The following is a 10,205-nucleotide window of genomic DNA, read 5'->3' as shown; positions in this document are numbered from 1 at the left end:
ATGTCCTTGCAGATGGCCAATTCTCTCACACCAGAAGCGACTTGCAGTTTTTCAAGTCGCTCCTGACACGACAAAAAAGAGAGTAAAAACCATTAAATCATCTTAGCTACCACCTTCCAGGCTAGCTTGAGGGATTACTTACTGTAGGGCTGGGGTCACAGATAGGGCAGAGTCAAGGCAAGGAAACCCCTTGCTGTGACCAGAGCCAGCTTCAAAACAAACCGAAGAGGAGCAAGGGAGCCCCTTCCCCTTCCAACAGCTGCACAAACATCCACAAGGAAGAAATAACCTGAACTGTTTTGACTTGGGAGGGAACCATCTGGAAGAGCTCCAAGGAAGGATTTTCAAACAAAAATCTCTTTAACCTCATCCTGCTCCAAGCTGTTGTAAAGGGGGATGGATAACAAACTCAAACATGAGGGGCTTAAGGTGAGGTTTGGATAAAGAACAGCTGGCCAATGGGGGCTGCTGCCGTTCCCCCTGATCCAAACTTTCTTTTCTTTTCTTTTTTCTCCAGGATGCACAGAAGTGACATACAGTGACCTTGAAGATGAAAGTAAGAGAACAACTTGTATTTGTACTTTTGGAATCAGCAAGCCAGCACCGTGTTGAATCACGATGGTATCTTTCTAGCCCTTTTCTCGAGGTTCCCTGATATTTTCTTACATCTCTTATGCACAGTAAAGGCTCTTCCAGACAGTGTCAGAATGTGGGTTTAAAAAGTGGGGCAAAAAATCCCAGCAAGTCTACACACAGACCTGTAAATTCTGGGAAATGCACCCCCCCCCCCCATTTTCACGCCTTCTTTTGAAGCAGATTTTACAAATCCGCAAGTTGGGGGGGGGGGCAAGCAAGATAATGAATCATGCTTTCTGATGGTTTGATACACTACATTGCTCATTTCACACAGTGTTTTTAAACGTTTTAATATTTGCAACTGGCCCTGCCCACTGTGTTCAATTATAGTGGTTTTATATTGCACTGTGTGTTTATTTTGTTTTGTTTTGTTTTTGTATTTTATTTTTATTATATTTTATTGCTGTATTTTATGTTGTGTATTGGAGCCCCTGGTGACGCAGTGGGTTAAACCTCTGTGCCGGCAGGACAGGTTGCAGGTTCGAATCTGGAGAGAATGCGGATGAGCTCCCTCTATCAGCTCCAGCTCCTCATATGTGTACATGAGAGAAGCCTCCCACAAGGATGGTAAAACATCAAAACATTAAACATCCGGGCTTCCCCTGGGCAATGTCCTTGCCGACGGTCAATTCTTTCACACCAGAAGCGAGTTGCAGTTTCTCAAGTCACTCCTGACATGACAAAAAAAATGTTGTATATTTGCACAGTTGTAATTGCTGGGCTTGGCCTCATATAAGCCACCCTGAGTCCCCTTGGAGAGATGGTAACGGGGTAAAAATTAAGTTTTTTTAAAATAATAATAATAATAATAATAATAATAATAATTATTATTATAACTTTATTTGTACCCCGCTAGCATCTCCCGAAGGACTCGATGTGGCTTACATAGGCCAAGGCCTCAAAACACAATACAACAATACAATACCTAAAGCAGATTAAAAACAGTTAAGCAGTATAACAACAACAATAAACAATACATCAAGACACTATAAAACTGGGCTGGGCCAGAGTAATGGGTACGAGATTAAAAGTGCTGATGTGGCAGGAGGTATGTGGGATTATAAAATAAGTGCAGTGTGCGGTGTGTATCAATCTTAGTTCTACTAAAGTGCTTCTAGAACTTGGTATTGGAGATTCCTAATCTGAGAAGGCACATCGGAACAGCCAGGTCTTCAAGTTCTTGCTGAAGACTGCCAATGTAGGGGCCTGTCTAAGATCTATCTCTAATAATAATGTATACCAACTTTCTTTCATGCACTAAATTATTAAAAATATTGTCTAAAAGTGCTTTCAGGCTATGTGTATATGGTGTATATGAAACATAAATAAGTTTCATGTGTAGGGTCCCATCTCTAAAATCCAAAATAAATCCGAAATCCGTAACACTTCTGGCCTCAAACATTTTGGATGAGGGATGCTCAGCATATACTGGAATAATTGAGTTAGAAAAGTATTTATTTATTTGTGACATTTATATGCCATTCTTCTCACCCCAAAGGGGACTCAGAGCGGCTTACGAGTATATGTAAATACATACAATACATTATACCATTAGCACAGTACAATATCAGCGCTATACATCACTAAAAAGGTAAAGGTTGTCCTCTGACATTAAGTCCAGTCATGTCTGACTCTGGGGTGTGGTGCTCATATCCATTTCTAAGCTGAAGAACTGCCGGTGTCCATAGACACCTCCAAGGTCATGTGGATGGCATGATTTCATGGAGCGCTGTTACCTTCCCGCTGGAGCGGTACCTATTGATCTACTCACATTTGCATGTTTCAAACTGCTAGGTTGGCAGAAGCTAGGGCTGACAGCGGAAGCTCACGCCGCTCCCTGGAATCGAACCTGCGACGTTTCGGCCAACAAGCTCAGCAGCTCAGCTTTAATCCACTGCACCACCAGGGGCTCACTATACATCACTATACTGTACTATACAATTATATTGTAATATTATTAGTAATATTACATGTAATATATAAATATATAATTATAGTATATTATTAGTAGTACTATACTGTATTACATTATAATGTTATATATATATATATATATATATATATATATATATATAGTAATCAGGTTATTAGATTTACCAAAGTTGCAGACCAAAAAATGAATTTAGACACAAGACTCCTGGGCTGCTCTCTCTTGTATTTTGTAGATTATCTATTGTTGATTCCCCCTTTAATTTAATTTCTAAGTCCTACACATTTAGTTAATACAATCAGATCCCAGTGTCTAGAACTGCCCAAGGGCCCAACTACAACAATCTGGCTTTGATCACAGGGCAGTCATTTGTGACATTAGAGAGGTGAGGCATGCAAGAGTTGGAAGGATGAATGCATATGTCTTAGTAGAAAGGCAACAACTTTATAGTAAATACAACTTCACCATATTATATAAACTGAAATAATGAATAACTAAATATTCCAATTCAGCAAGGGCAGCTTTTTAATGGTCCCCATGCAAAAAAGTTGCTTGTTGAATTTCTACTTGCCAGGCAGCTGTGAAAGACACATGAATCCTAAGAAAGAAATGTAGTACACGTTGAGCATAACTTATCCAGAATTCCAAATTTCTCCAAAATCTGAAATTGTCCACACGGGTGATTGAGATATTAACACTTTTGCTTTCTGATGGATGCATGTAAACTCAAGCCGGATCTACCCTGCCCTATATCCCAGGATCTGATCCCAGATTATCTGCCTTGAACTGGATTATATGAGGCTCCTTCCACACAGCTGTATAAAATCCACATTGAACTGGAATATATGGCAGTGTGGACACAGATAACCCAGTTCAAAGCAGATATTGTGGATTACCTGCCTTGATATTCTGGGTTATATGGCTATGCGGAAGGGGCCTACATCTCCACTGCCAGATAATCTGGGATAAGAAGATAATCTGGGATTAGAACCTTGGATATAGGGCAGAGTAGATCCAGTCATAAGCTATTCTGAGTGTACGAGGAATTAAATGGAATTGCTAGGTCCTCTGCCTCCTTTAAATATATATACTTTTCTCATGAAGCTAAACATTGAGACCAAAGATCTGTTCCTAAATATGGCCCATTACCGTTACATATCCTCTGCCATTCACAGACTAACCTCTATCTTCCTCTTCTAGTGTCCTACTTATATCCAGATGAAGAAGGTGAGTAAGAAGGTTTTGCATAGTAGGAACCCAAACTTATTATTAGCTCTTAATTTATGATCTATAAGAACTGCATCCCAATATTCATCATTTTATGTCCATCTATGCCAGTATTTCTCAACCTGGGGGTCGGGACCCCTGGAGGGGTCGCAAAGGGGTGTTAGAGGGGTCGCCAAGGACCATCAGAAAACACAGTATTTTCTGTTGGTCATGGGGCTCTCTGTGTGGGAAGTTTGGCCCAATTCTATCATTGTTGGGGTTCAGAATGCTCCTTGATTGTAGGTGAACTATAAATCCCAGCAAGTACAACTCCCAAATCTCAAGGTCTATTTCCCCAAAACCCCACGAGTGTTCACATTTGGGCATATGGAGTATCCGTGCCAAGTTTGGTCCAGATCCATCATTGTTGGAGTCTAGAGTGCTCTCTGGATGTAGGCGAACTTCAACTCCCAAACTCAAGGTCAATGCCCACCAAACCCTTCCAGTATTTTCTGTTGGTCATGGGAGTTCTGTGTGCCAACTTTGGTTCAATTCCATTGTTGGTGGGGTTCAGAATGCTCTTTGTTTACAGGTTAACTATAAATCCCAGCAACTACAACTCCCAAATGGCAAAATCAATCCCCCTGCCAACCCCACCAGCATTCAAATTTGGGCATACTGGGTATTTATGCCAAATTGGCTCCAGTGAATGAAAATACATCCTGCAAATCATTATTTACATGGCAATTCATAATGTTAGGGTTATGGTTGGGGGTCACCACAACATGAGGAACTGTATTAAGGGGTCACGGCATTAGGAAGGTTGAGAACCACTGATCTATGCTTAGAACGGTTACCTAAAACTAATTCCTCTTCTGGATGATAAAAGTACAGTTTGACAAAGCTACAATTAAATAATAACCACTGGTGGAAACATCTCTTATTTTTTGTGTATAGCAAACAATGTTTACTTGTTAGTTTTCCTATTAATTTTAAAGGGCATTTTAAGAATAATTTCTACCATATTGTTCTCATTTATCAGATTCTCTTACCAATCTATAAAACTTATACATGGACCTTGAGAAGTGTCGGGGATTGTCTGTTTATCAAAGGGAACTGTTCCTCACTGCGGGAGAAGATGCAGGTCAAGAATAGGGCTCCACAGTCACCTATGGACTCACTGCCAGGACACCGATCTTGGAAGACAATCCTACTCGGACAATGAGGGATTGCCTAACTGTAACTTCACATAACTGTGGTCAGGCTGGGAATGCATCCCATGTGGATGCAGGGTTCTGGCAGTATAATATCTTAGTAATGTGGAAAAGTTACTTGCTACATTTACAATAGGACGCAGGAGATTACATCATATGAAATCCCATAACACAATGCCCCAACATTTAACAGAGCTATTGGCAGTCTAAAGGAGTCCTAGGAAGAACAGGGAGTCCTGCCTCACCTTCTCACAGTTCAGGACCCGGGACTCTATGACTAATCTAACACCAAGGGAAACTCACTCAGTTTTGTGATTTGGTTTCTTTAATGTCTCACATTGCAGTGCTTTTAAATAAACATTAACTGAAAACATCTGACCAATCTAACTCCCCCAACTAATGAAAGAGCAATGACCGACTTATTAGTGTTTACGCCTCCTTCATGCCTGTTAATTCATGGTGATCCCATAAATTTAATTTGTGGATGGCAGTTTCCCAACAAAAAAGTACTCTTGTGTTTTGAAAATGACTAATTTCAGAGTGCCTATCAAGTTAAGGGAACAAACACACAAGAAAGCACACAAGCCTGTGGTTAGAAGATGTAATAGATGATTGAGATCATAGAATCATAGAATCAAAGAGTTGGAAGAGACCTCATGGGCCATCCAGTCCAACCCCCTGCCAAGAAGCAGGAAAATTTCATTCAAAGCACCCCCCCCCCCCCCCACACACACACAGATGGCCATCCAGCCCCTGTTTAAAAGCTTCCAAAGAAGGAGCCTCCACCACACTCCGGGGCAGAGAGTTCCACTGCTGAATGGCTCTCACAGTCAGGAAGTTCTTCCTCATGTTCAGATGGAATTTCCTTTCTTGTAGTTTGAAGCCATTGTTCTGCGTCCTAGTCTCCAGGGCTTGCTCCCTCCTCCCTATGACTTCCTCTCACATACTTATACACGGCTATCATGTCTCCTCTCAACCTTCTCTTCTTCAGGCTAAACATGCCCAGCTCCTTAAGCCGCTCCTCATAGGGCTTGTTCTCCAGACCCTTGATCATTTTAGTCGCCCTCCTCTGGACACATTCCAGCTTGTCAACATCTCTCTTCAATTGTGGCACCCAGAATTGGACACAATATTCCAGGTGTGGTCTAACCAAGGCAGAATAGAGGGGTAGCATGACTTCCCTGGATCTAGACACTATAATCCTATTGATGCAGGCCAAAATCCCATTGGCTTTTTTTGCCATCTTAAAGTTAATCTTTCTCTTTTATTGTTCTATGTGAATGTGCACTTATACATTATTTGTTATTTATAAAGTCAACTTTCTTATTTAAAAACATGTAACAAAAATGGGGCTGGAATGGATTAATAGCATTTCAATGGGGAAAGTCACTTTGGGATAAGAATGTTTTGAGTTAAGAGAATAGTCACAAAAGGAATTACTCTCTTAAGTCAAGGTATCACTGTACCTGCTTAATATAACTTAGCTCTGTGATGAAAGACTTGTCTGCCTTGTTATCCTTGTTCTACGTTGGATAAAAAATGACTCCTTGTAACTGACTTTCCTTTCTCTTGCTAGAGTTATTTGAAGAGGAGGACCAGGCCATTGACTGCAGAGATACCTACTACGATTTGATAGCTTTGCACTGCTGGCCCAAATTTCACTTTGTCTTTGTGGCTATGGATGAGCGCAACCAGTGTCTCTGGGAAACAATTGGCAGGTAGAAATGTCTGAGGGGAAACCCTGATTCCCGATATTATATTGATAGTCATTTTTAAAACCAACCTTCCTTCCTTCCTTCCTTCCTTCCTTCCTTCCTTCCTTCCTTCCTTCTCCCTCCCTCCCTCCCTCCCTCCCCCCTTTCTTTCTTTCTTTCTTTCTTTTTTGAGAGGTACACAAATATAAAAGAACCAACTAAAACAAATGAAAGAAACCAATCTTAATTATCAGAAGGAGACGGAAAGTGAGGAGACACAGAAAAAAATAGAAACATGATAATTGTGATTATTAATGTTTTACTTAATATATACAATCAAATGCTCACTCCTCTCCTTTCCAGACCTGCAGAATAGTTCTACTCAGATCAAAGATGTTGATAACCTGAATACTTTTGTTAAATTACTGATATACTTCAGTTAACAAACTAGATGCACTTCTGGACATTGCTTCTTTAACAGAAAAATTGGTTTCTGAAGCAGAAATAACATGGAAAGAATAGTGATATGGACCAATTAACCTATTGGATTATTTCTAAATCAAGGCCTCCCAAAGAAACGAATAAACTGGGACCTGGTTAAAAAATATTTCAAGCAACAGAAATGGAATTAATAATTTGAACTAATTAGACTGACAAGAAGACAACAATTCACAGGGAAGAAGAGGCTTTTCCTCTATTTTTTCACCCCTTTGGGGGCCAATAACTGTTATCCTACAACCACTGAAGAATAGAAGGAAGTCAAACAAACCCCCCTTTTCTCATTTTTCTTTCTTTTCTTTCATTTCTTTTTGACTTTTAGCACAAATTTAATTTTTTTAATTTTTTCTATTATTTTTTATAATGTTTTCCTTTTCTTTCTTTTATACATTTATTTTATTTATTTATTTAAAACCAAGAATATACATATGTCAAATGAAACAACTAAGGTAGGTAAGCCTTGGATAAGCATTTTGAACCTGGAAGTGTCAACTTGGAGGCTTCCTCCCAAATGTATCTAGGGACAACTTTTTCTTTCCCCAGCTTACAATCCTCTTATGATTTACCTTCTAATGTCAGACTTACAGATTGATAGTTTTTTTTTAACATGCTGGATGGTGAGAGAGCTGCTGAAGATGGCTATTATTGTTCCCTTCCTTTTGCTGTTTATTATTCACAGTGCTTCTTATAGGAATCTGGAGGCAACTACTGCTCATCATAGTTGTTGTAGTCAGGTACACACAGATAACAGCACTCCATGTAGTTCTGCTGGCCACATGACCTTGGAGGTGTCTATGGACAATGCCGGCTCTTCGGCTTAGAAATGGAGATGAGCACCAACCCTCAGAGTCGGGCACAACTAGACTTAATGTCAGGGGAAAACCTTTACCTTCTTACCTACACACAGCTACAGTAGTATCAACTAGACAAACCTTTAACTACACAAAGAACAGAATGAGGGAAGCTTGGGTAGTTGTAAAAAGGAGTTTCTTTGTCAGGGGCTGTTAACTGAGGTAAGCCTGTCCACTGATGGATATGGAGAAGCTCCTACTCCAGATCAGTTTTTTTCGATTGGGTATATATGACAATTAATAGCAGTAGTGCAGGCAGTTCCCAAGTTACAAATATCTATGATGACATAGATGACTCAAGTAACTATGAGTCATCTGTGACTCATAGTTTTCTCTTCAGGGGTTGAGAAGACGGGATAGAAATGCGAGAAATAAATAAATAAATAGTTCAAACCTCCTTTTAATAGTTTTTTACACACACACACACACACACACTGATGGGGTTACACGCAAAAGATGCACCTGTTCTAACTTACAAATTCAACTTAAGAACAAACCTATAGAACTTATCTTGTTTGTATCTTGACGACTGTGTGTATATATTTGGCTGCAGTTACACTTTTAAAATGTACCTGTTCTGACTTACATACAAATTCAAGTTAAGAACAAACCTACAGAACCTATCTTGTTTGTAACCTGGGGACTTCCTCTAATATCTTTAAGAAAATAGATCATTTGGGGCCAATGCCCATTGCTGGAAAAGTACACAAACACATACAAGTCAGAGTATCCTATCCTCAATGCAAAAATCTCAATTCAGGACAGAATTTCATATTTTTTTGGAGTACAAAAAGAAAGAAAAAATAACATGTCCAGATAAAATAGTAGTGATATGGAGGCAGAAACCTGTGGCTGGGCTGTGCCCTTAAAAAACACTATGTAATACATTTACTATCTAACACATCTTGTGTACAACAAGAAAAGAGCTGGATGTGCCTGCATCCATTCCAGATACATAATAGACCTTCATGAAACATTTAAAGTACTCCTTTATCTGCCCTTCACAGTTTGATGGTTTGGGATTGGTGCTAGTACTCTAGCTGACCATAGATGACCACTAGATAGTCTTGGACAGAGGAAAGCAGTGCAGACCAACTCTAAATAAACCCTGCCAGAAAAGCTCTAAGTTGGCCGTAAGTCAGACCTCATTTCAGGACGTGACAACAAACAACAAATAGTGAACATTATGAGTCCCTAATGTATGAACATTACATTATGAACATAAAGTGACAGATGCCAAGGGGAAAATTGAGAAGGCCAACGAAATAGACATTTTTCAGATCATAGAGTCATAGAGTTGGAAGAGACCTCATGGGCCATCCAGTCCAACCCCCTGCCAAGAAGCAGGAATATTGCATTCGAATCACCCCTGCATATAAAGCACAATTTGATACAAGGAGCCTGCTTCACCTAAGGAGCCCTTTCCTGTGCTGGCCCTCACATTTGTTGTTGTTGTTGTTGTTGTTGTTGTTATCTTGATATATATCCTGCCTTTCTCCCCATGGGGACTCAAGGTGGCTAACATCTATCCTATCATTTCTTCTGTTTTCTCCTTCTACAGCATTTATGGTGAGCTTTCTCTCTGTACCGGGCTGCTGGCTGAAGGTATGGGCTGCCCCGTGTCCAGCCCCACCCTGGATGCCTTCTTTGTGAAAATCCACAATGAGTACTTTGCCAACTGCTCTCTGCCCGCCAATACCTTTTTTGCCCAGCCACCCTTAGGAACTGTTACCATCTTGACCTCCTTGACCGTCTGCCTGGTACCCATCTCGGTTGTTCTTGTGCTCCGCAAGGTCTGAAGGGCTAAATGTGCATGGCGGACTGCCTTGTGGTAGAACACCCCTAGAAATTGACTTGTAGCTTGTGCCAATGTCCTATGTTTAGCCTTGAAGATGAACAAGAACAACCAGATTCACATGTGAGACTCCAGTTGTCAGGATGACTGGATCTACTGTATAATGGCACCAGTGTCCAATTGATGATTTGAAGTGGAGGGGGGGGGGCACCATTTAAGTAATAGTAAGGATTTTCTGCCCCCTTTCAGTCTGGAAATGTGCTCTTCAAAATAGCTTTGATTTGATCAGATTGTGTTGCTTTCATTCTCACACTGCAGTACTGACTCCAAGGTACATTAAAGAGTCAGGACACATCATTTTGACTTTGCTGCATTGTTCAA

At 40.4% G+C, this 10,205-nt stretch overlaps 1 pseudogene; it reads left to right on the top strand.

Moving 5' to 3' along the window:
* Positions 1 to 415: 415 nt before the first annotated feature.
* On the top strand, positions 416 to 9,828 carry LOC132779471 (receptor activity-modifying protein 1-like; annotated as a pseudogene).
* Positions 9,829 to 10,205: the final 377 nt, after the last annotated feature.

This window comes from Anolis sagrei, chromosome 6 (assembly GCF_037176765.1).
Source record: "Anolis sagrei isolate rAnoSag1 chromosome 6, rAnoSag1.mat, whole genome shotgun sequence".
Lineage (NCBI taxonomy): Eukaryota > Metazoa > Chordata > Lepidosauria > Squamata > Dactyloidae > Anolis > Anolis sagrei.
This window is presented reverse-complemented; position numbering and strand designations above follow the sequence as displayed.